Here is a 27,290-nt window from a genome sequence, read left to right as displayed (position 1 = left end):
GGAGTGGGTAAATAAGATCAAAATGTGTAACACACAAAGGATGAAACAGAAACACTTAGACATCATGATAGAAATATAAAAAAAGATTTTTCATGGATGTGTAAAATGCCATTGATTGAATGAAAACACAAAAAATCATTGTTTAATATTTTATTTAAAAATATATATATATGTATATCTATTTTTATTTGTGTACTATATACTAATAAATAATATAAAAGTGTAATACTAATATATTTATATTAAAATTAGTATGAACAGTACACCACAAATGCAGTTACTGACCATCCACACAATTATTGTGTTATTTAATATTTTCATTACTACAAACATTAATTTGAGTTTATAATAATAATAATAATTATTATTATTATTATAAAGAAGAATTTTAGTGTTAGTGACGTAATGAAGAGGAACAGCAGAAACTAATACAAATCTAATGAGATAAATAAATATATGAGAGGTACATGAAACTCTTCATTTTTATTTCATTATAATATTTATTAAAAAATACCCTTATGTATGATGGTTTCAGATAAACTGAGATACTTAGATATAAGTATTATTTATATTTATATTTATATTTATATTTCCTGTTGAAACATCTCTTAATCCTGGGATTAGGAACAGTCAGACACTTGTCCAAAAGCTGCTTCAGCTTTGTCAGCTGTGTGCTTTGCCCAGTCCAAGGTCATGTGCACCACCAGTTTCCCTGTCCCTGAGAAGCACCCCCGAAACAAGATGCTGCCACCACAAAGTGTCACCGCAGGGATGATATCAGCCAGGTGATGAGCAGTGCCTGGTGTTTGGAGTTCTGCCAAAAGGGTTACATTTCTGTCTCATCAAACTCGAGAGTCTTTTTCCTCCTGCTCTTGGAGCGCTGCTGAGATGGTTGTCCTTACAGTAGGTTTGTCCATCTCTCCAGAAGATTTCTGAAGCTCTGTTAGACTGACTGCTGAGGTCTTGGTCACCTTGCTGACCAGGGCCTTTCATGCCTGATTACTCCGTTTGGCTGAACGATCAACTCTGGGAAGAGTCCTGGTGTCTCCAAACTTTATTTATTGAGTTCCTCCGGAGAACACTCACAGCTTTAGAAATGGTTTTATACCCTTCCCCTCATCTATGCCCAGTTTTATAGCAGAGGTCTACAGAGAGTTCCTTGGACTTCATGGCTTGTTTTTCTTTCTGACATGCAGAGAACTGTGGGACCTTATATACACAGGTGCCTTTCTAAAACTATGTGCAATCATTTCAGTCAGCTGGAATCAAGCTGTAGACACAGTTCAACAATAATTAAATCAAACAGGAAGTACACAGGAAATACATTTCCAAAAATGTTTCACTTTGTCATCACGGGTTATTGAGAGTAGACTGATTTTTTTATCCATTTAAAGTAAAAGCTACAAAACAATAGTGTGCAGAAAGTGAGGGAATCTAAATACTTTCTGACAGAAATTAATACTGAAATACATCTTCTTTACATTCTTCATTTTCCACACATTTTGATGTCTTAGAGACAAATTCAAATGTCTGAATAATGAAAATAAATTAAATAAATAACTGAAATGACACGATAAATATTATTGCACCACTAAAAATGTTGACATTAATATTTCAATTTCATATCTAACATTATGTTTATTCTGGACAAAAAATTACAAGTCTTTGTGTGCAAGTGTGTGTTTGTGTAATAACCCTTCATTTTGCAGCAAATTTGCACACACATACATACAACAGTAGCACACACGTACTCAACGCACCTGAAACCAGTTCATGTCCCACTGAGCGAGAGAGAGAGAGACAGAGAGAGAGCGAGGATAAGAGACAGATGAAAACAAATGAAGGTGTCAGAAACAGGAAGAGAGAGAGAGGAAGAAGGAAAGCAACCACAAAGACCAGATGAAGGACAGACAGAACAACAGAGAGAGAGAGAGGGTTAAACATAGTTCAAGGGTTCAAATTCTGTTCACACACACACACACACACACACACACAAATTATTTTCCACCAGTTAACTACCTGACACACAGTAGAGGTGTGTATGTTTGTGTGTGTGTGTGTGTGTGTGAGTGAGTGTACATACAGTATGCATAAGTATGAGCGCATGCTGCAGAGGCCTTGTCGGAGATTGGTTTTGATGTGCGTGAGTGTGTGTGTGGGTGTGTATACACACTTTAACCCCAAGAGGTTGCCAGTCTAGGTGCTTGTGTATATTATTCTCATAATATGTGTGTGTGTGTGTGTGTTGGGGCAGGGGCATGGTGGGGTGGGGGGGTGGGGGGGTGGGGGGGGTGAATACGCTGCGACAATAGGAGGTCCATCTGTTGGCGCAGCTTGGTTACAAATTTGGTGTCACCCGCCCCAGTGGAGACAACACATGCACGCACACGCACACACACGCACACACATTGAGCTGTATGGAAATGTGAACTTAGTTTCACCCGAAAATGCAGCATTTGACCTGACCATGTACTCCGCTTCACTCCTCATCCCTCTCCTCTGTCCTCATCCTCTCCTTCTCCTCCTCTCCCTCCTCTCTCTGTTTCTCCTCCTTCTCTTCTTCCATCCTGTGCACAATGAAAACATTGTTCAGATGACAAGAAATCCCATTAAGTTTCACCTCTCCTCTGATCCCTTGTCTCAATAAAACAGAGAAAATGCCTGATATTTAAAATGATGAGCAGAGGAAGAAAGAAAGAAAGAAAGAAAGAAAGAAAGGAAGGAAGAAAGAAAGAAAGAAAGAAAGAAAGAAAGAAAGAAAGAAAGAAAGAAAGAAAGAAAGAGCTATATATCTGTATATCTGTATAGCAGGTGATGTTTACATCAGAGGTCAGACAGATGTGATAGTAGTTTCTCTCCAGTGTTTTTCCAATATGTCTATAATACATTTCTAACAGTCTTGGTTTAGATGTCCACTGATGTCCAGATTCTCCAGACTTCAGGTAAAGGTGGGACTGTAACATTTTTGGCCCGGTACAAGCCACCCAATGTTATTGGGCAGTGGTGGCTGAAGTCTGGAGAATCTGGACAAACTCAGCATTCTACCAAGCGGCAACTTCTGTGACTCAAAAGTGTCATGGAAGTGCTGAAAACTGCAGTTCCTCGAAAGGCCACTTGAGTCTGGCTCCAAAAGTGAGTCATTCCCTTAAGACTCCTGTGTTAAAATGTCCAACTTTAGAGCAGAAATTTACAGCATGGTACAAAAAATGGTTTTAGCCTCTATAGGTGATTTATCCCTTTATGACATCTCTACAGGGGGTGACGTTTTACATAACTCACCATTCTAAATTATCTTCAGGCTTAAGGATTATCTAAAGAAATGCATAATTGAGGGCGTGGGTGCTTTGAGTGACAGCTTGGTGAGTGTATGCCTGCCATAGAGCAGTAAGCACCAAAGCTTCGGCTCCACACATGCCCCACCTCTTTGCTCATTTTTGGATTAGCCAGGAGTTAGGCACTGCCAAGATGGCGACGGCAGAGCATCTCACTCTGAGCTTAAAACCTCTAGCATTAATTTCACCAGTCATCAAATAATGGACATTTTTACCTTATTTGTAAATTTTCCTTGCTGCTGAAGGTGGTTTTCTTGCTGAGAGAGGGTGGTGGTGAGCTTCGGCCACCGCTGCGTGAACAATACACTGTCCGGGCAGCGCTATGTCCTCAAGGAGGACTGGAGGCTGCAGCGAGGCATTAGCCAAAAGTGATGAGACGGGTTACCCTGTTAGCACGCTTACTTCAGTAGAAGAAAAGACGTGATAGACAAGAGTTTAACATTGCCGCTGCTTTGCATCTCTGGAGACTGGTGAGTAAAGGAATGAAGTCTGATGCTGAAATCACAGTTTCTTCTAGACTGGTAAGTAAACAGCTGCTAATGCTAACACTGGCTATGTAGCAACAGCAAAACTTACACATAGGTCCTTTAAAGACATTTATTCTATTTTTTGTTTCAAACTATTTGGCTCGTGTTAAGTTTTTATATGTGCATGTGTATGTATGTGTAGAATTTTTATTTTTTTTTACAGTGGACAGTAGAGGTCCAACATTTTGTAAATGGTTTGAAACAAGCCCATGAGAAGCTCCCTGGACCTGTGAAGAGACCTGAGGACGATTAGATCAGCCATCAACCTAAACAGTGAGAGAATACTGGTGATCAGTTAGTCTATTGGGTATCAGACAGATTGACCCACAGATATGAGATATGAGGGAATAGAACAGGATGCTACCCACACCCAATTAGACTCTCCCCAGTCTGACAGGGCTCCAGGTCAGGTTTTGGTGGATTGACTGATCCCATAAAGACCTAAACAGTCCATGCATGTATATTCATGTGAAATATGCATGTTCATTCATGTAATGTATATTTTCCTTTGTATACTTCTGCATATGTGTATCTGAATTCCTTGCCACTGTTTAGCTTTTTTTTTTTTTCTTTTTTTTTTTAATGTGTTTGATTTATTGGCATTTCTGCTTTCATTTGATGATTACAGGGAAGGCAGAGGGGGGATGTAATGCAGCAAAGGGCCCAGGCTGGATTTGAACTTGGGCTGTTGCAGTAAGGACTTTGTTAATGGTACATGTTAATGTACATGCTCTACCAATGAGCCAGCAGGGCAACATGTTACTGTTTTCTTTAAACAGAGTGAGGGACTGCTCACCACCTCCACCACACACACACACACACACAGTACACTCAGCATTGACTGTTTGCTTAATGTCATGCAAACTGGACAATAGGTGGCAGATGCAAACGTGCTGCCTGCTGATTTGACTCCTCAGTTCAAACATCCAGCAACCTTTGTACTGCTGAGGAAACACTCATTTGAATGGAAAAGAGCTGTCTTTGCCTTCTTGTGCAGCTGCTGACAACACTCTCACAAAAACAGGCTCTGTCTACATGAGGTAGGCTGCTCCATGACACACTGGGAGCATGAGGCGCTGATGTGTGTGATCTCTGTTACATGTGAAGAAAAGTAATAAAGTCTTTCTTTTTTTTTTGTAAATACCTCTGCTGATCCAGAGGAGGTTCAAAGAGAAAACTAATTCACATTCATACATTTTCCTCACAGCCAGTCTCCTCTGGTCGCCACCACCAAGTGGCTCCACCGCAGCAACTGCAGAGACATGTGGTGGTGATGATAAACAGCTAAACTGCAAACACGTTGCTAAGATTAGTAGGGACATATCTGCTGTTCCCTTTCTGTTAGATGAAAGAAAATATCACTGGTACACTCAATGATTTTTGTTACTGTGCTCGAAATCACTCCTTCCAGCTCATTTAATGGGAACTGTGACATGGACACACCAGCACCCATAAAATCTCAAAATTTGAGTTTCAAAAAAGTAAACATTTCTGATGTTTGGATACTTTTGCAATATTGAAATAAGGGAGTGTGTTCAGCTGACAATAATTTCACTGAAAACATGTATTTGGCTAACAATTGAATAAACTGAATGGAACAGAAGTTGCTGAGATGCTTCTTTTCTGTCATCACAAAACCTCAATAAGGGGTTTATTTTATTTCTTTTAATGAATAAAGTCTGGCAACTGTTCCTGGGCCCCGGACTTAACACCCCTCACCCCAGATCTTTTGGTGGTGTATCCTTGGTTTCAGGTCATGTGATTACTGCCAAATTTGATTATCAATATGAATGTTGATCCAAGGTTAATCCAGTCAAAAATAAATCCATTAATTATCTAACGATTGGTGTGAAACTTTTTCTGCACAACAGACAGACCAGATCTGCATCTGGCAGACATCCACAGCTCCAAATAATTCTGTTTGTCTTCTTACTTTCTGTTCAAAGTAACGCTGCCTTTCTCTCTTTTTGTTGACACTGTGGTCACCTTGTAAACCTTATTCAAATTGTTAATGGACAATGGAGGTCTGTTCTGATTTTCACATTGTGGCCAGTCAGTTGATTCATACAATGTGAGCAGAGGCCCTGATAGTCATAGGATCTGACCGAGCCGAAAGACCAGTGAAATGTTGGAGTGTGAGTTCATACAACGTACAAGATTAATAAAGACGTGCAGTGTCTGCCCAGCTTCAGTTGCTGTCTTCACATGACCTAAATAAATGCATGCGGTTTACTTACTTGAAACAGGGTACATACAGAAGGATTCCCAACTGGGTTAATCCTGACATGACTGTAACAACTGTTTAATGAGTTTCCACCACAGAATACAGACATAAATACATCTGAGCCTGATGGGAATATAGTGTGGATCTGGTTTGATGATGCCGCTAGTCAGAAGATGAAATTATTCCTCTGGGGTCAACTGGCAATGCCATCTCTAGAGCTACAACAATAATGTGGCTGAAAAGGGCATTAAGATGGGCTAAATATATACATATGAAAGTCAAGATGAAGACACTGACACTACAATAAGCTCTGATTATCAGCATATATATATATACATATAGAGATATAGACATATAGAGGCTGACAAATCAAAGGAAAAACCTGAATAAATGAGAGGAGAAACAACAAATGCAGATGCTTCCATAGGTGCACAACATGGTACAAATAAGCACTTAATCAATCATGCTCTATGGTGTATGCTGAGAAGACCTGTTTGATTCTGAATTTGTATCAAGATGGCAAGAGGAAAAGATTTATGTGACCTTGAAAGAGGGTCTAAGAGGGTACACCAGCAGCACTTGAGTAATTCTTATATGGATTACTCTAGTGTTTCAATAGCAACAGTGACTAAAGTGAAGTCTGCATTTAGATGTATCGGAAAGACATCAAGACACAGGGTAGGTAATTCTGGTCAATAGTGCACGTTTGATGCTGTAATGCTTGTGCATCACTGCATCCAGGATCAACCGTGTTGGTGTTTGTGAAGCCTGATAACTTAGGCCCCTGGTGCTGATGTTGCCTTAATGTTGCAATGTTGTCATGTTGTCTTTTCGGCAAACTGTTATGCATCATTAAACTCACTTGCCAACTTGCTTTTCATATTAGCAATCATTCACCATGCTAACACGCTGTTGATATTCAAAACCCTGTTTTGCATCTCTGGGTCCATCAGTTTGCCATTGTTACAAGGTACCAATACTATGGAAGCCTACAGGTACTATATTAAAATAATTATGTAAATTTGGAAATGAAAATGTAATTCCACAATACCATTATAATTTCCCACATACTGTATCTTATTTAAGTAGAAACTGAAATGAAAATACTATAAGCTTATTTACTTTTCCATTTTCACTCACTCATCTGGGCTCTCTATGACCTTATTAAAAAACACTGGAGAGACAGTTTGATATCAAATTGTTGTACCCTGGTGTAAAGTGGTCACTATTCAAATGTGAATTTAAATTTGAAATTTAAAATGAAATATCAATAATGTCATCTTATTTTCTATTCATGCAGGCAATATTAAAGTCAATTAAAATGAATATAATTTTCTAACAATTTGAAAAAATTTAAATGAAATTAGAGGCCTGATTGGAAACTACTACTATTTACCTCTTGTACTGTCTTTCTGATCAGGAATTGCAATGAAATTGGTGACACAGCTTGCACTGGTAGTGCTAACGTTGAAAGGGCAGGGAGTAGGATTGGTTATGTGAACTTAGCTGCTTTAAGGCCTCTGCAGCCTCTCAGGGTGGAGTGCTATCACTCAGTAACCCTGAAAGTCAGGTTCTGCCAGTGGTCTATGGTGTCCCACGTACAGAGAATGACTCACAAACTGAAGACCTGCCTTGATGAGAGGACTATGTAAACGCAATATACTGGGGGCACTGTTTAGTTATTGTTCTTGAATATTGTCCACTGTATTTTAATTGCTTTTTCATTTTAACTATGACTTGAATATTGCTTGCATAAATGGGAAATCAGGTTAATAGTGCATTTCAATTTTCAAATTTGAATTAACATTTGAATATCGTCCACAGTACAGTGGGGTACAACTTTGAAAATTAAATATCAAACAGCTTGTCCATTTGTGTTTTACTATGGTCATATCGAGCACCTACAGTATATGAGTATGTGAGAATGAAAATGCACAAATAACACAAACATATGTAGAAAGAATACAATGGTATTGTGGAATTATATTTTCATTTTCAAGTTTATATAATCATTTTAATAGAGTAGCTATAGGCCTCCATAGGTATTGGTACGTCTTCCTCTTAGTCTGAATCAGACTGTATTTGTTGGTAAACTGATGCAAAAAGTGAAATGTGAAACATTACAATCCAGCAATCCATTCCCATTCGTCATCTAGACTAAATTTTTCCACAGTTTCATAATGTACCAATTTATTCACATTTCCAATAATAAAATATAAAAGATGTCTGAAGTCGCTCAGCCCCTCTGGGCACACAGAGCTGCTGCTGTGCATGTATGGGGACTGGGCTCACTGGTCAGTCACAATAAGTATTCAAAACACCACAAATAGAATCTAATTCTGTGGGAAACATTGCGCCATTATAATAGCAAAGCGTCAAGGTGGAAATGCCTGGCTTTTAAAGGGAACGGGAGATGGCACTCTGATTGGTTTATTGCATGTTACACACAAAACACTCCCATATTAATTAAGAATCTTAGTACATCCCGCGGCCCGGTAGTCGAGTGGTAAGGGTGCATACCATGTAAGCGTAAGATGCTCTCAGCAGGCAGTTGCTGGTTTGACTCCCAACCGCCTAGACTCTTTCCTGCATGTCATTTCCCTCTCTCTACCCCCTTTCCTGTCAGTCTCCACTGCACTATAATAAAGACACAAAAGATAAAATTAAAAAAAGAATTTTAGTACATCCAATGTGACCATTTTTTCCGCCAATACAAAGTTAAGTTAGTAAATATGGACAAACCATAAATGCATTTGTGACTTTCGCCTCAGACCATGCACTTTAGACTTAAACCAGAGCTCTAACTCTGAAACACTAGGGAATAATTTGAACACTCATGACTGTAAAACAGAACAACGCTGATCATTAAAAAAAATTTATTCAGCTAGAAGAGAAGTAGAGACCAACCTGAGCTGCACCATATATGATAGCATGAACTGGTGATGTACCTTTATACTTGGTGCCACAACAGCTGCGATCATTACATGAAACAGTCTATTCTATGATGTCACAGTTAGGGAGGGGCCAAAGGATTTGACGACCAAACTTTTAAATCAAAGCAGACACAAAGCAGCTAAATTTGAGGAGAAAATTGTGTAAGTCTTCACTATGTCTACGGTGCAAAATGCTTGGCTCTGTGGCTCAGTTGTAATGGTCCTGGACTGTCTATATTCCACAATAAAGGCTTGTTCATTTGAGAGAGAGAGAGTGAGAACAAGGTCATAATGATGTCAGGTTGAACTTTGACCACTTGACTGGGTCATAGTGTGCGAGTGTGTGCAAGACAAAGGATGTGAAGAGAGACTGAGACACAGACAAAGTAAACGGGATACAGAGTAAGAGAAGAGAGGAAGACAGAGGAGAAGAGAGAGAGAGAGAGAGAGAGAGAGAGATCAGTCTGCCGACCTCTGGTTGACCTCTGTCCGGCTGATCCTACCAATCACCGTGGTGATGGTCGCAGGGGTCATGGTGGAGTCAGAAAGACTCTTCTGTTCGCTATCCACACATACGTTTCTCAGTCTCTCACACACTTTACTTTGTATTGTTTTAGTCTCTGCAGACGACTGGTAGATATGCAGTTTGTGTGTGTGTGTGTGTGTGTGGTCTATTTGGTAATGATGGACAAACTGCAGAGAGAGGGACCACACACTCTTTCTTTCTTCAGCTCCCCTCACACTGATAACAAACATTTACAGCTCTAATCTGTGCCTTTAAATATATTGTCTCTCTCTGCTGAAAAGGTCGTCAGCCATCGCAAAACTTCTGGTGTGTGAAAATATAAACAATCGACTTCATGCAAGAATCATTCATGCAAGCATATTTTTTTCTTAAATGGCAGGTACAAATAATTGACGAGGAACTGTCACATTTACCGACTGTCTTGGATTGTACCCTTACTACATTTAGAAAGATATTTCTTAGTATCTAGGTTGACATTAAATCATTCCCTCTTTATTCAGTGCTGCTCTGATGGCACGTTGATGGGAGCTGTAGTCAACTATAAATAAACTGCACTAAGAAAGCATTCAGACCCCTTTTCTTTTTTACATTTTATTATGTTGCAGCCATTTGTTAATATTTTTAAAATTCATTTTTCCCCTCATCATTCTACATACGAACCCTATAATGCCAGAACAAAAACAGAATTTTTGAATTTTTTGCTAATGTATTAAAAAGGAAAAATTGAAATAGCACATGTTGCAGCACAATGAAAAAAGTGAAGGGGTCTGAATACTTTCCGAATACACTGTGTGTGAACTGACAATGCCCAATTTTTAACATTTTTCTCTGATTTCAGACAGCACAACTCATCACAGTTGCAGTGTAAAATTCTTTTTACTGATGAATTTTATTTTTATGAATGAAACTTGATGAATAATGGAGTAGAACAGCTAGTCCTATAACAGTTTAGGGGCAACTGTTATGTTAATAACCACATCTCTTCAACATGTGATATAATCAACTCGAAATGAGCAATTCACAACAAGTTTGTGACATTAAAGGTCCCATAGGTTATATATTAATACTGTGAGAGTATCAAAGCCTCAGTCCACAGAGAAATGCACACAGCCTGTATTCAGAAACTGAGCCTTAAAACAAGCAGTCAGGACTTCTGGAACTTTGTTATGTCACAACAAAGCAGTCACTGCCCTCAGCCATGCCCCAAGCCCCGCCCACCGGGGGACGCGCTCTGGTTTCTCTGAGCGTTTACCTGAAATCTGCTGTATTTTTATTTCATCAATCAGAAAACAGTCAGCCAACCAATCTGTTGTTACGAGAGCTCCAGAGAGAAGCCTGAGAGAGGAGATGTAAAACTACACTGAGATGCTTTTTGGTTCTTTAAACTACAAGTATGTCTTATTCTGATATCAACAACTAAAACAATGGAAAAGTGTTAAATATGGTACTTTCAAGAGAGTTTGTTGCATCTGACTCAAAACAACATAAAAACAAGTGTCGGGGAAAAAAGTGGGGGAATTTTGTTTATTATGTGAAATGTATCACTTCCGAGACAATGGCTCTGACTTTACTGGTAGAACAAGTCAATCAACTTAATGAATATCAAATTTTTTGATTGAGCCAGTTTCTCTTTCCAATGCCCTACCAGACATGTATTGATGTAATGAATTATTACATTTTAAAGGAGTTAATGCAGCAGCTACTGACAAAAAAAAATTTAGTTGCTACAGCTTATTTCAATGTGGCAGATACCTACTTAAGCAACGCCTCATATTTCAATTGCAATGTATACGATTACTATAATTATAATGTGGGTTATACTGAGTATCTTTAGCACAAAGATTATTTCAGAATGAATTGAAGGTCTGTCCTGAATTTGATTGAGTGTGCACTGGGCAGCTGTATTAAAGTGAATATAAGTATTGGATTGGGCTCAGTACTGGCAGATATTTAGTATTAAACTACTCTCTCTCTCTCTCTCTCTCTCTCTCTCTCTCTCTCTCTCTCTCACACACACACACACACACACACACACACACACACACACACAAACACACACACACACACACACACACACATTTATACCATAGACTGTATGTTAAGGTGGACATCACCTCCATGACATCACCAATAGGTTTCTGAAGGGCAGTTTTGGAGCTCAGAGTGGGCTGCTCTGCCTGACTCTGCTTAAGTCAGACTATTTTCTGATCACATCACTGTTTATCCAGAGTCATATAAAATGTTAACCATTTGTTATATCATAATTGCTGTGTTAAGTCATGAGTTATGGCTAAAAAGGGTTTTGTAAGGTCACACTGACCTTTGACCATCAAAATTCAGTCAGTTTGCCCTTGAGTCCAAGTGAACATTTTTAACTTTTTTGAAGAAATTCCCTCAAGGTGTTAGGGAGATGTTGTGTTTACAAGGCCAAAACCACATTTTGTGAGGTCATTGTGACCTTGACCTTTGACCTTTGACCACCAAAGTCTACTCACTTTGTCCTTGAGTCCAAATGAATAATTGTTTGAAAAAACAAAAAAAACAAGTTCCATCAAGGCATTACTGAAATATTGTGTACATCAGAATGGGATAGACGGATGGACAACCCAAAAACAATGGTCAAAAGGGGGTGTGTGTGGAGCTGCGACTGGGTGCATGTCGGTTTGTAGCAAGCAGACATTCACCTACCTGTCACTCAAATTGACACGCCCTCAATTAAGCCTTAGTAAAATTTAAACAAGTTTGATGAAAATTAAGCCCCACACACAGTTGTCATGAAGGAGGAAATTAGCTCTAGAGACCAAAACAGTTTTTGTACCAGGCTGTAAACATGTTTATTTCTGCTGTAAAGTTGAACATTTTAACAAGGGAGTCTATGGGGACTGACTTCCTTTTGAAGTCTCAAGTGGACATTCAAGGAACTGCAGTTTTTGACACTTGCATGTTGGCTTAATTTTTGAGTCCCAGAGGTTGCTGCTTGATTTAGAGATAAACTGGGGCTAGCTGCCTTTTGTCTACAGTGCTTGACATATGAAGAAAGGTTAATGGGCTAGCAACTTTATTTTTAAACGCTGGCTAGTTAGCGTCAACATTTCTATATTTTTGATGTACTTCATCACCGTGGTAACTAATGGTTTACAGCTGATCTCCTCCAACAAAGATTATACTCAGAACATTAGATATGAAAGTGTGTGAAGAAATAAAATGCCAGTGAGACAGACCATGTATATCGACTGTGGTAATATTCAACATGCTCCTCTCAGCCATTTTAATCATTTTGATTCTCCTTTAAATAATTGTTTGTGTGTGTGTGTGTGTGTGTGTGTGTGTGTGTGTGTGTGTGTGTGTGTGTGTGTGTGTGTGTGTACATGAATGGTGGAAATAGGACAAGGAGCAAATGAAAGAAATAAATACAATGAAGCATAAAAGTGAGATGGGGAGAAAAGTTGATATTTATAGTCCCTCTCAGGATCTGTTTTGTAATTTAGATGCCAAACAAACTTTTATTTTTATGGCATATGTAATCACATTATTGTGTGTATTTTGTGTGTGGATGTTGTGGAGCAGTACAGACTAGAAAAACACAAGCAGTAAAGTGTGAGCTACACATTATATGACACAAATATTAGAAAACACTAAACCAAACTCAATTATAAAAAATAACATGAAAACACAGTGTGAGGTTGTTATTAGGCTCCATGAAACATAAGACAGTTACAGAATTGAATACATTAAATGATAAAACTACATGAAACTTGTTTTATATTACACAACTATAATATTACCATATAGGATGCTGTAAAGTGGAATAGGAAAATAATTAGAGTGAACCAAAAAAAAAAAACACTCACACAGTCGGCTGTAAATTCTGGAGCCGTATGCACAGATGGTGTGTCCGTGTGTGCATGTGTGTGTGTGTGTGTGTGTGTGTGTGTGTGTGCTGCTGCTGATTTACAGCATCTGACATGTCAGAAGAGAAGGAAATTGAAGTGAAAGACCAGAAACCATCAATCCTCTTGCAGACACATGCACACAAACACATACACACACAGAGATGCACAGAGACACACACATGCAGCAGCTGTTGCTCTAATTAGCTCTGCCATGCTGAACACACTAATCACCATTACCTCGCTCTGTCTGCTAATTCACAGATCAATTTAATTTTATGGATTCTTTATTGGATTTATAATTCATAGAATATCCCGCCTCTCTGGCCTGATTGACAGGTTTAACCACCTGTTAGTGGTTTGCAAAATTTCCATGGAGTTAATTATATATTTGTCAGTTATGGTTTGTCAGTTATGTGTGAGGCAGAAGCTGTTACTATTTCATCAATAGTAACAGCACATTCGTGAAGTTAGGTTTTCATAAAGTTTGGAATTGAAAGTTTTTCACCAGAGAACATGTTGAAGATTGTCTTCCAAGTTCCACTCAGTGAAGTTTGATAATTCAATGCAAAAAAACCCAGCAGCAATCACAAAAGCTTCCAACCCGCATATTAAAAGAAGCAAAATTTTCAGCTGTCAGACTGTATGGCAAACGTAACAAAACAGTTTGTGCAGTGACTGAGTAGATTGGGTTACATGTTTGAGGATACACCTGCATAGCTGTATATCATCCTGTGGCACTTGCTGAATCCAGGGGAGGGTGGAGTGAGTGGGCCTGCAGGTTGGACTTTGAAGGGGCAGGATAACTGTGACTGTCAGTGTTATATCTCCATCATACTCATTATCAGGGATGAGGTTGTCATTGTTTGGTTCCATATTTTTTTTTTTTTGTGCTGATATCCATAAGAGTGGTGGTGGTGTCTGTGTGGGTTCCCTCCAGGCACTACAGCTTCCTCCCACAGTCCAAAGACATGCACATCAGGTTAATTGGTGACTCTGTGTGTCTCTATATGTCAGCCCAGTGATAGACTGGCATCCTGTCCAGGGTGTACCCCGCCCTTGCCCAATGTAAGATTGGATTGGCTCTGAGCCTCTTTTCTAATTGGCTGACTGTTTTCTGAGTGATCAAATAAAAATATAGCAGATTTCATGCAAAGACTCAGCAAAACCAAATCCTATCCAGGTCAGCTGGGCTTGGGGCATGACTGAGGGCAGTGATTGCTTTGCTGTGACATCACAAAGTTCCAGAAGTCCTGACGGCATGTTTTAAGGCTCAGTTTCTGAATACAGGCTGTGTGCATTTCTCTGTGGACTGAGCGCTTTGATACACTTGAACCTCAACCTGCTTTATAATCAAAAGAGACACTCTCACTTTATAAAACATGGGACCTTTAAAAACAATGAATGCGGTGGGAGGAGCTTCAGAAGAAAATAAAGATGGCGTTGAATTGCCATTTAACATACAAGGTGTTTGGCCTCTGGTGTAAACTGATGAAAAAAATGTTATAAACATTACATTCAATAAGTTACATCCTATTTAACTTCACTTATTGTAGCCATGTGTACAGACCAGGAATAAAGGAAAAAAAAATCTTGCTGTGCCGTTGGATGTCAGAAAAGGAAGGCATAAAACGAGTACCCTCATTTTTTATAGAATACCATTGTCAAATGTGGTTTATGACACATAGAGGCAAAATCAGTAATTCAGTTGATAATGATAAATTAGTAACAACCACAAACCTGGCATTCTCAGTAGGCTATTTCATAATGGTAAACACCACTGACAAATGTTAGCAGTGTTAGCAACATTAGCATGTGAGCAGAATATAAGCAAACCAAATTGCTCATAGACAGTTCAGCTGTAACATAACTCAATGTTTATGCAAGTACTGGATGAATTAATGGGTGGAAAATAATATTAATCCTGTGATATACATTTACTTTACACTATATGACTGAACACAAACTTAGTTCAGTCTTGGAACCACATAATGTCATTGGTGTTACAACGTAATGATTGAGGATGTCTTACAGGGCAGACATCCATGGATCCAGAAAGTCCAGGTCTTATTCCCTCACTGTTCACTTACTCAACCTGTCTCCTGCTGGCAAACCACTAAAATAAGCGGAGAAGGTGTCCAGTTGATCCATATTTCTACGCCGTAAACTGGAAGCGCCAACTGTCAATTTCTGCCAGCAGTTAGAGTTCGGGCTGGGGTTAGGTTTGCTGTTTATGAACACAAAAAGCTCTGTATGATGACTGTGTGCTCTATTTTGACTGAGGTAAAACTCAAATGTGCCAAAGTGTATCTATCAGGTGACAAGGACAGAAACACCAATAACGAATAGTAGTGCTAAAACTGAATTGCTGATTTCAGATCACATGACCTGTTCTGATTAATGTAATTGTATTTGTTGCATCGCTAGAGGACTGATTTCCACAACTAGTAACTCAATGTACTTCCATTTAAGTGCTGTATTTATATAGACTTTTATTTATATAGACTAAATTTTAAGATTGGCACAGGCTGCATTTGTTTATCTTCTTTATTGTCTGTCCTTCCAATAGTTATACCCAACCACATGTCCCATGTCAGCTGGGATATTAAATTTGCTTGGCTTGCGTTTAGAAATTTAAAGTTTATTCATTTACCTTATTGGTGGTGGTTACAGAAATAACCCTGGCTCTGAATCTCAACTTAAAAAGAATTCTACTAAAGTAGAAGTAAAATTAGTTGTAAGATGGGTAGGAGATGGGAGGGGTAACAAGGGGTTACAAGGTGATAATAATAAGATACAACTATTGAATTAAAGAACATCTCTTTGCTTCCAAGCATTCAGGTGCAAAAACCAGCCAGTAAATTCAAGTCAAGCACCTTCTAGCATGTGCATACAACAAATTATAAACATACACTCAGTTAGCAGTTTGTAAGGAACATTGAGCTAAAACTGTTGCAGGTTAATACAACAGTGCTGCAATAAATCTGTCTTCATAAATGTTTTTTATTAAAATTATTTTAGACAGGTGTTGATTCACCTGTATGATTGTTTTGGTGGATGTAGTGTATGGTGCTGTTGAGCTGTTTATCAATGTACAGAGAAGTGTTTCTCTTATTTAGCCTACCCTCATGGATATAAATAGGGAGGACCAAATAAAAAGAAACACCTAAATACCACAGCACCTGCAGCTGACAGACATGACACTATGTTGCTAGGCAACGCAGTAGTTGTTGCTCTTCTCTGTACAGTGAATTACAATTTGTTGCATACACTTGTCTGAACTTCACCCTAAGTCATGAGATCCTCTACAGTCTGCCTCTCTGCTTGTTCTTTCTCAGTGCAGTGCACTCAGCCTTTGTCTCCTCCAGGCCAAACACTGAGCTGAGCTCTGCAGTCACAACAGGGATCATCAGAGACAGCAGAAAGGTGGGGCACACCTCACTGACAGCAAAGGTAAGTATAGAAGTCACAACTTAAGGATCCACTGTCCATATTTTAGCATCTACATTTACCCAAACTCGTCATGCACCTGTCACGCAAGTTGACAGGTGTGTTTGTTTTGGGACACTTGTCGCAGTAATCAGGTGGTGCATTAAATCAGAGCTTAATTAAGGTAGATGCAACCTTTTATCACTAATGTCATGCTGATCTTAACCATGGCCACATAATGGCAATCTTTGCTGCACAGTGAGACCCGGCCCAGGTGTCAAAACAGCTCCTGACCCTCGGCCAGTGAATGTAAATATTCTGAACATGTAGACTGTTAGCTGGGAGCTGAGGCTCTCTGGACACAGAGCTCTGCCCTCCAGTGGCCACCACTTTGTTTCAGTAAGGTTACCTCCACCCCGGTAATGCTACAGGCACTGAGAACATCGGAACTGGATCGAGAGCTGTTCGAGGGTTGAACAAGGCTAAGCAGAGAGAAAGAGAGTGAGGGAAAAAGCAAGAGAGTTGAAAAGTTCAGCTCTCTCCCTGAAGGCAATAAGAAGCTGGTACTGACACATATTCTCTATCATATATTCACTGACTCTTTGTCTCTGTTTTCATTTTGTTCTGTGTTTCCCTCATTTAGCTTCACCCTGAAATTCTCTTAATTCACCTTTTTATCTCTTTCTTTCTTTCTTTCTTTCTTTCTTTTTGGCACAAACACCCTGTGTTTCTTCCATCTGTGCAGCAGCCAGCAGATTAAAAGGAACTGGATCCCATTAAATACACATCATCTTCACACTGCTGTGTGTGTGTCGTCATGTTCATACATACTGGATGTTTTATAGCACGTACACATCCACATGTGTATGTCTATGTATGGCTCAGGCGTGTGTGTGTGTGTGTGTGTGTGTGTGTGTGTGTGTGTGTGTGTGTGTGTGTGCTACAGAGGGATGATGGTGTAGCAATCGGAGTCTGGTTCATCAGGAGGTCAGACACACATACACACACTCACACTCACAGTGAGCGGCTGCAGAGAGAGATGGATGGCAGCCTTAGGCTCCCTGCTGCTTTGGTAGGGAAATATATGGAGGTGAGGTAGCCATGGTAACACACACACAAGCACACATACAGAAATACACATCCATGCATATGCACACAAATGCTGCTTTTCATAACAAGTCTATTGATTCATTTAAAATGGTTTAACACTGTATATAAATACTGTGTGTGTGTGTGTGTGTGAGTGTGTGTTTGTCTCTCTCTCTCTCTCTCTCTCTCTCTCTCTCACACACACACACACAAACACACGCGCACACATGCAAATATTCACTCACACATCATTTTACTTGAAGCAAACTTCTTCACACTTTTCATATTTTCAAATGTATAAATATTAATGTTCACACGGCATGGATATGTCTGCATACCTCTGATATTATTATTCTAAAAGGTTTTATAATATTGTATTTGTACTTTTATCAATACCTGTACAACAGATTTAACCTCATTATTATTGTAACCATCGCAACAAAGATTGTCTAATGCTAAGGAATTACCAGTTGTCACCCAAACTTTTCCTAAACCTAACAAAGCTGTTTTTGTGCCTAAATCTGACCAAGCCATGAGTGTTTATTTTGGTAACCATGCCAACGAAGGTCCAGTACATCACTGTTGGTCCAGCCCGCATACTCATTACTGTAACCATGACAACCAAGGTCCAGTATGCCTGCCACTGTAGGGGCGCTATTCCTGGAGACACTCCTATTGGTCGTGACAGAGGGTGAAAAAAAATGACCACTATGGTTGTTGAGGTTGGAGGACTCGTTGGAGCTGTAGTCATACAACTGGTTGAGGTGTGTGTTTCAGCACACTGTTACACCTGCGATCAAAATAACTACTGAGAAAATGTACTGACAGGTATGAAAATAATATGAATCCTATGACATTCACAGTCACCAGACCTCAACCCAGGTGAACACTTACGGGAGATTTTAGACTGACCGAGTGTCAGACAGCTCTCTCCACCACCATCATCATCAAAAATGAGGGAATATGGTGTACTGAAGCTGTTCTAGCAGCACTTGAAGACACTTGATGTTATTTGTTCCTTTAATTTGTCGCCTGTCTGTGTGTTTTATAGCAACAATGTATGTCCCACATGAAGGGGCTCGATTACCTGGTGAATCCCAGAAAAGCAAACAGTGATTAAGAAAAGCAATGCTCAAATCAGTGTTAACAAAAGTATGACTTCATTTTCTGTGATATTAAATCAGTTCATTAAATCAAAAATTAACATTTTTTTTAAATAGACACATTTGAGGTGTGAAAAAAGTGTATGGACAGGATTTAATCTGTTATTCTTTGTGGGGCTGTATATCTTCCTAAACTTTTAGATGTTACAGAATTTGCTTATTAGAAAACAGATTCATCTTCAGGTTAAAATAAATGTAACTGAATAATAATTTCATAATAACTAAAAACAGATATGTTTGCAAGTGCTTATGTGGCCATAAATGAATAATAGTAATAAAAACATAATAGCAATTCCTTCAAAAGTGTAGGTAAAAGCAATAGTTAGTTATATATATACGCACATGTATATATACACAAATAGAGATAACACATTATTGATGTAACAATGCAAAACAAAAAACACCATTAAAAAGTAGCTCATCGGTGCAGTTGTTATTTAGTCGAGAGTGAAGAAGCTTTTTTAAATAAGTACTTGATTTACAGATTTAATTGAAATAAGTACTTAGAATAAGTACTAGAATTGGATAAAAATACCAAGAAATACAAGTATTTTATATTTCATATTCATACAACGACGACAAAGAAAACCTGTTGTAGATGATTACAATTCGTAATGGTCTACATTATATATTCAGTCATTCAGGGCATGAGGGGGTCACAGAGTGGTTTGAAGTATAAAACTTCATTAGACATTAAAAGCAGCAGTCTCGCTCTTTTCTGCCTTTCTTCCTTCTTGCAACTTTTTTCCCCCCACTTTCCCATGATCATTAACTTGTTCATTAGAGGGATTATTTATTCCATGTAGGCTACTTAACACTCCTCCAACACAGGATGGAGGGGTGTGTGTGTGTGTGTGTGTGTGTGTGTTTCATGGGGACACTCAGCAGTGAAAATAGAGTAAGAGGGAGAGAGAGGGTTTGAGAAATGGGTAAACATTACAGAGTCACTCTCTGTCCTTGTGTTTGCTTTACTGGACCATCATTTTAATTACTGATGGGGCACAATGCAAGTAGCTAATAGGATTGCTCTGTACCGAGTGATGATGACAAATGAAAAAGCAATACACACACACATGCATAGAGTACATACATATACACACAGACAATAGGAAAGAAGATAAAAGTGATGCTCCAGATGGTTTCAGAACCATCTGGGAAGGTTTCGTTGGAAAGAGTTTGGAAAAGGGCAGGATTTCAAAAAGGGTGATTGGATGAACCATCAGTCTCCATCAGATCACCATTGATCACATTCTAACTTCAATCAGATTCTGTGTCCTTCCCCTCTTTTTTCACTACCACCAGAGACAGTTAGTACAATCCAACTCACGCAGAAGCAAGTCAGGAGGAGATCGAGAAAAACCTCCAGTCATGTTATTTGCCCTTATGTCAATAAAGAAATAGGAATCACCATTGTTGTTATGGACAGTCACTTCTTGTTGTTGTCACACTCACCCATAACTGCCAGTACCTCCCCTCTCACAGGACACTGGTTGATCCAAACCACTGTGGTTCGGCCACAGGTGAATAGTTTGGAATCCACCAAAGAATCAAGTAGAAGAGTAAAAGGGGCCAGAGAGATGAGCTTAGAATAAAGAGGAGGGATGTGTAAACACAGTGATGAGGCCATTAGAAGAGGAGGATGAGATGAGAAAAGAACGGAAGGGGAGAAAAAGAAAATACAGTGCATCCAGAAAGTATTCACAGCGCTTCACTTTTTCCACATTTTATTATGCTACAGCCTTATTCCAAAATTGATTAAATTCATTTTTTACCTCAAAATTCTACACACAATACCCCATAATGACAAAATGAAAAAAGTTTGCTTGAAATTTTTTGCAAACTTATTAAAAATAAAAAACAAAAATATAACATGTACATAAGTATTCACAGCCTTTGCTCAACGCTTTGTTGAAGCACCTTTCGCAGCAATTACAGCCTTTTTGAGTATGATGCTACAAGCTTGGCACATCTATTTTTAGGCAGGTTCTCCCATTGTTCTTTGCAGAACCTCTCAAGCGTCGGTGCACAGCCATTTTCAGATCTGTCCAGAGAAGTTCGGTCTGGGCTCTGGCTGGGCCACCCAAGGACATTCACAGAGTTGTCCCGAAGCCACTCCTTTGTTATCTTGGCTGTGTGCTTAGGGTCGTTGTCCTGTTGGAAGATGAACCTTCGCCTCAGTCTGAGGTCCAGAGCGCTCTGGAGCAGGTTATCATCAAGGGTGTCTCTGTACATTGCTGCATTCATCTTTCCCTCGACCCTGACTAGTCTCCCAGTTCCTGCTGCTGAAAAACCTCCCCACAGCATGATGCTGCCACCACCATGCTTCACTGTAGTGATGGTATTGGCCAGGTGATGAGCAGTGCCTGGTTTCCTCCAGACATGACGCTTGGCATTCAGGCCAAAGAGTTCAATCTTTGTTTCATCAGACCAGAGAATTTTGTTTCTCATGGTCTGAGAGTCCTTCAGGTGCCTTTTGGCGAACTCCAGGCGGGCTGTCATGTGCCTTTTACTGAGGAGTGGCTTCCGTCTGGCCACTCTACCATACAGGCCTGATTGGTGGAGTGCTGCAGAAACGGTTGTCCTTCTGGAAGGTTCTCCTCTCTCCACAGAGCAACGCTGGAGCACTGTCAGAGTGACCATAGGGTTCTTGGTCACCTCCCTGACTCAGGCTCTTCTGCCCCGATCGCTCAGATTGGCTGGGCAGCCAGCTCTAGGAAGAGTCCTGGTGGTTCCAAGCTTGTTCCATTTACAGATGATGGAGGCCGCTGTGCTCATTGGGACCTTCAATGCTGCAGAAATTTTTCTGTGCCCTTCCCCATTTCTGTGCCTCGATACCATCCTGTCTCGGAGGTCTACAGACAATTCCTTGGACTTCATGGCTTGGTTTGTGCTCTGGCATGCACTGTCAACTATAGGGGCCTTATATAGACAGGCATGTGCCATGTCCAATCAAGTTGTAGAAACATCTGAAGGATGATTAGTGGAAACAGGATGCACCTGAGCTCAATTTTGAGTGTCATGGCAAAGGCTGTGAACACTTATGTACATGTGATTTTTTTGGTTTTTTATTTTTAATATATTTGTAAAATTTCAAGCAAACTTTTTTCACTTTGTCATTATGGGGTATTGTGTGTAGAATTTTGAGGTAAAAAATGAATTTAATCCATTGTGGAATAAGGCCGTAACATAACAAAATGTGGAGAAAGTGAAGCGCTGTGAATACTTTCCGGATGCACTGTATGAAGCGATAGCAATGATGAAATGCACAGAACAATATTAGGATGAAAAGAATGCATATGTGGTTTGATTTTCAATAGAGGAGCACTGTCTGTTATTGATGTATACTGACACTGACCTTTTAGGCTTTTCTTGATTTTCTGTCATATATATATATATATATAATATTACAATGTCCGTTGTTCATATTAAATGTAGCCAAAGTTTCTTATAATGAGGTCAACATATGTAAAAGTAATCCCTGTGAGACAAAAGCTGAGGTGTCAGTCTGCTGACATTTGTTGGATTTCCCTGTACAGTCATCCACTCCAAGCACAGCTCGTTCTCCCAAAACTATCTGAGTCTATTTGAGTGGCATCATAGGCATTTTATGTTTTCAGGAAGAAGTGCTTGAAATGAGCATATAGGTTTCCTTTAAAACCAATCACTGAACCCTGGGAATGAACTTTGTGAGTGTGTTTCTAGGAGCCCGTCTGTCCAGTGAGGGGGGACACAACACCCAGTGCGTTACAGTGGAAAATTCACACAACACCCTCTGATTTAAAAATCAAACAAATATATATGTCCACTGACATATATAGACCTGCCACAGTAGGGGTTGTTCCTGCTACAGTAGGTGTCTACAGGATCACATTTTGCCATGATCATGACACACACACACACACACACACACACACATACACACAGACTCACAAGGTGAAAAGGTTAAGAGTTCTTCTGTCTGTAGTTCCACTCACTTTACATGTTTGGAGATTATCTCCACAGCTGCTGTGAGGCCTGTTGTTATATAAAGTCTATCCAGAGCAGGAGAGAAATGAAGGTTCACTTGACTCATTCAAACATCCTCCATGCTGTACAGCCAGTGCTACAATCTGTCGCCTGAACCAGGATCTAGCAGCAGGTCTGGATGGCGCGTGCCAGTGTAGTCCCAACATGGGTCCATCCTGGTACTGTTCAATTAAATGAGGAACATGTAAATCTGAAAAAAAGGAATTTTCGATTTTTGATGAAAAGGCCTACATAAAATGTAAAAAAATCATGAAGTATATTAAATTGGTATCAGATCCCACCCTAGGGAGGACAGCAGGAGCCCCACCACCACTTTACACTTCCCCCCTCTTGTCTGCTCTGCAGGTGTCAACGTTGAAGCATTTTAATCAAAACTACAAAATTGATTTTTTTCTGAAGAAGAGAGAAAAGTTATTATTATAAAAGTTATTATACTGAGATTTGTTGATGATTAATCAATATATGTTATCTCCATCTTGCCTCTTGGAAATAAAACAGGACTCTATGGACCAGCATCCTCTGGTACATACAGACAATATAAATGTGAATGTGTCCATGTATGCAAGAGACCCAGTGCAGTATAAACATGACCATGTGCCTGTCCATTATCCACATCTGGTTTTGGATAATATTGCATCCTTTAAGGGTTCCATATGCTTGGAGCAAACAATGTATAGTCTCAAGTGTTTGAAATGCCTGCCATAAAAGCATCCTGCTGGCTGGCCAAATCCAACTTCTTCTCCAATCTCTCTCCAGGAATACTTAGTCTTTCTGGTCTTGACATGATGAATCACACCGTTCCCTCCCAGAATTGCCACTGTAACATGGTGGAGGGGTTTGTGTGTCCATGTGTCTCTGTGAGCTGTGCTGTTTGGGGCAATAGCCTCTGATTGGGTCTCTCAAGGTAAATTGATCCCAGGGGAGGGCCGGACCAAGATGGATTCTACGGCCCCACCACGCAGGGACAGGCATTGGGGTTGGGTGCAATGTAAGCCAAGCAGCAGGCCAAGGTGGAGACCCAGGTATGTGGACCACTAGCATCACACAGACTGGTTCTAGGGACATGGACATCATCTGTCTTGCAGGGAAATAACCAGAGATGGTGTAGGAGGTGGAGTGGTACAACTAGATATACACTAGCCTAGTTGTGCTCATAACAACATAGCACTGTTTCAGGGAATACAGCCCTGGAAAGGGGCTGAACTCTTTCCATTTCTAGAGTTTCGCTTGGTGACAGGTGGGAGGATACTCATGAGCCCCCTGCCGATCACTGCTGCTGTCCAGTTCACCCTGGGGAACAAGCAGCTTGCCTCTACATGGTTGCAAGTCACTGAAGGAAAGGCACTGACTACTGTCTCAATGGCACTTTGAGGTTAATGGTCTTCTTGGAGTCTCTTTTTGGGTTCCTGGAAAGGATATTGCCAGGAACTCTCTAGTGAGGTCTTTAACTCGCACTTATGGAAGAATATTCTGGGGGTGGTTGGAGACATGGAAACTGAGTGGGCTATGTTCAAAGCCCCCATAGTGGAGGCAGCTGCTCAGAGTTGTGGTTAGAAGGTCATCAGTGCCTGTCGTGGCAGCAACCTGAGAACCCACTGGTGGAGGAGTCCGTCAAACTGAAGAAGGACGCCTTTCCAGTTTGGTTAGCCTAGCAGTCTCCTGAAGTAGCAGACAGGTAGTGGCAGGCCAGAGGGGCTACAGCTGTAGTGGTCGCAGATGCAAAATCTGGGTTAGGGTTCTGGGAGACTGAACTTTCAGTTAGCCTTAGGGAAGCTCTGGGTAACTGTTGCATGGCTCAGGAAGAAATGAATTTCTTTCAGGGTGGTTGGGCTCTGATCTCAGACATCCACAGCATCGAAAGCAGTCATCTGAAATGGTCCAGTCATTTGATCAGGATGGGTCCTGGGCTCCTTCCATTGGACATTTCTGGGCACATCAAACTGTTAGGAGACCCAGGGGTAGACCCAGAACACTCTGGGATCACATTGTGTATCTCATCTGGGAATACTTGGGAGAAGCTGGAAAATGTTGCTAGGGAGATTGAGGTTTTGGAAAATTACAAAAAATGGTGGGCACAGTCTCCCCAAATTAGAAACCGGAAAGGTGAGGGTAATAGGGTATCAGATGCATTTAGATAATCTAAGAAGCACCCAAAAACAAGCACCTCCTGGGAGAGGAAATTGGAGTGGTGTGCAATGCAGTGCATGTGGGGAACACTTAGATGAGGCAAATAGTGAGCTCCCTGGACAAGAGACTGAATGCAATTCCCAACCATTCATAACCACAAAAACTGTATATTTTCATTTCATATTTGATTTGATAACATGACATGACATAAATTGCTGCAACACCTTAGTAGAGCATGAATCATTATGACTCCGAGAGCCAACTGCTTGTAATGTTAGATTCAAATAAAACTCAAATAAAAACAATTATTGCTTACTGTTGTTATAGATGAGCAAATTATCTTAGGTATTATCATTGCTACACAATTGTAAAGTCTTTGACAAGTGCCAGCTACTTAGCTCTCCAGCTGTATGTGACCTCTTCCTGATCTCTGTGTGATTGCAGACTAGAAGGGTGACCAGAGGTTGACCTCTGACCACTGACTCCCTTATGCCTCTTATCTCTTCGTGGCTTGGTGTGCACATATAGGTGTCTATTGATTTCTTCTGTAGCACGGTCAAATAAGACTCTACTGAACTCTACTGATCCGACCATGTGTTTCATGTGTCAGACGTGTTTGTGTCCCTGAACGCAGCTCGTTTCCTGTCCAACATCTGCACCACATAAACACCCTAACATGTGTGTGTGTGTGATTGTGTGTGTGTGTGTGTGTGTGTGTGTGTGTGTGTCTGTTTCAAACCTTTGATTGTATGTGTGTGTATACACAGGCCTTATTCCCCATATATCATCCTGTATGTGAGTTTGTGTGTATGTGTGTGTGTTTCTTCCTTTAGCAAGTCACTACAACACATTTGGCTTTCCATTTTCCATTTTCCTCATCGTCACACACACACACACACAGTGATGACGAGAATATCTGAGCTCCTCTTCTTCTCCTATTGTTCTATTTTAAAGTCCTGTGTTTCCTTGTGAATTGTGCGTGACTCTGCTAAATGTATGTGTTTGTGTGTGTGTGTCTCTTTGTCTCTGTGCAGGGTATGTCTCCTTTGTGTGTGTGTGTGTGTGTGTGTGTAGCTCAGTGATTCACTTATCCTCTCCTTCAACATTCCTGCTGAGCAGAGCAGAGGTCACTGCCAGGACAAGTCCCGGTGTATGTGTGTGTGTGTGTGTGTGTGTGTGTGTGTATGTGTGTGTATGTGTGTGTGTGAGTATGTGTGTGTGCAGGGCCTCCCCTGTCCAGGATGAAGAATGGAGGGAGGGAGGTGAAGGAGAGGTGAGAGGGTGACAGGGAGGAGGTCATCCTGCGGTCAAATACAAACGCCTCCTCCTCCTCAACCCACTTCTTTTTGCCTCTTCTCTTCTCCTCTTCCTCTTCACTCCATCTTGTCCTCCTTCCTCTTCTCCTCTTTTTTCTAGTCTCTGCCCTTTTTCTCCTCCTCATGTCCATTTTGTTTTCTCGCTTCTTCCTCACTTGTCCATCTTTCCCTCTTTCTCCAGTTTTTTTTGTTTGTTTGTTTGTTTTTTGCTGACTTTCCTGCCCTACACACACACACACACACACACACACCATCACACCATCACACCATCACACACATCACCCAGAATGTGACCCTGAGCAGTAATGGACAAAAAATGAGAGTGAACTTTGACCCCCTTCTTCCCTCCCTCCCTCCTACCTCCCTTCCCTTTCCCTTCTTTTGCTCCCTCTGTCCTCCCTCTACAGTACACTAACTCCTTCTCTCCTTCCATCCATCCTCCTACCTTGCGTCTTTCCCACTTTTTTCTTTCAGTTCCTGCTTGTTTTCCTTTAACAGTCTAGTAGACAGAATTCCTCTCTCCTTCATGTCCTCTTTCTTTTCTGTCGTCCATCCTACTTCTGCTCCTTATGGCATTTTTGTTTATTTCTGTGTTCTGTCTTCCTTATTGATTTAATGTGAATATTATTATGTATTTCAGTGGCAATCTTATATATTATTAAAATCTCAGGTTTCCTAGGTTTTAATACTATTCTAAAATTAATTCAC

This window comes from Trachinotus anak, unplaced genomic scaffold (genome assembly GCF_046630095.1).
Source record: "Trachinotus anak isolate AG129_WGS33_773 ecotype Australia unplaced genomic scaffold, CSIRO_AGI_Tana_v1 ptg000003l, whole genome shotgun sequence".
In the NCBI taxonomy this organism is placed as follows: Eukaryota; Metazoa; Chordata; class Actinopteri; order Carangiformes; family Carangidae; genus Trachinotus; species Trachinotus anak.
The sequence above is the reverse complement of the archived record's forward strand: the minus strand, read 5'-3'. Positions refer to the sequence as shown.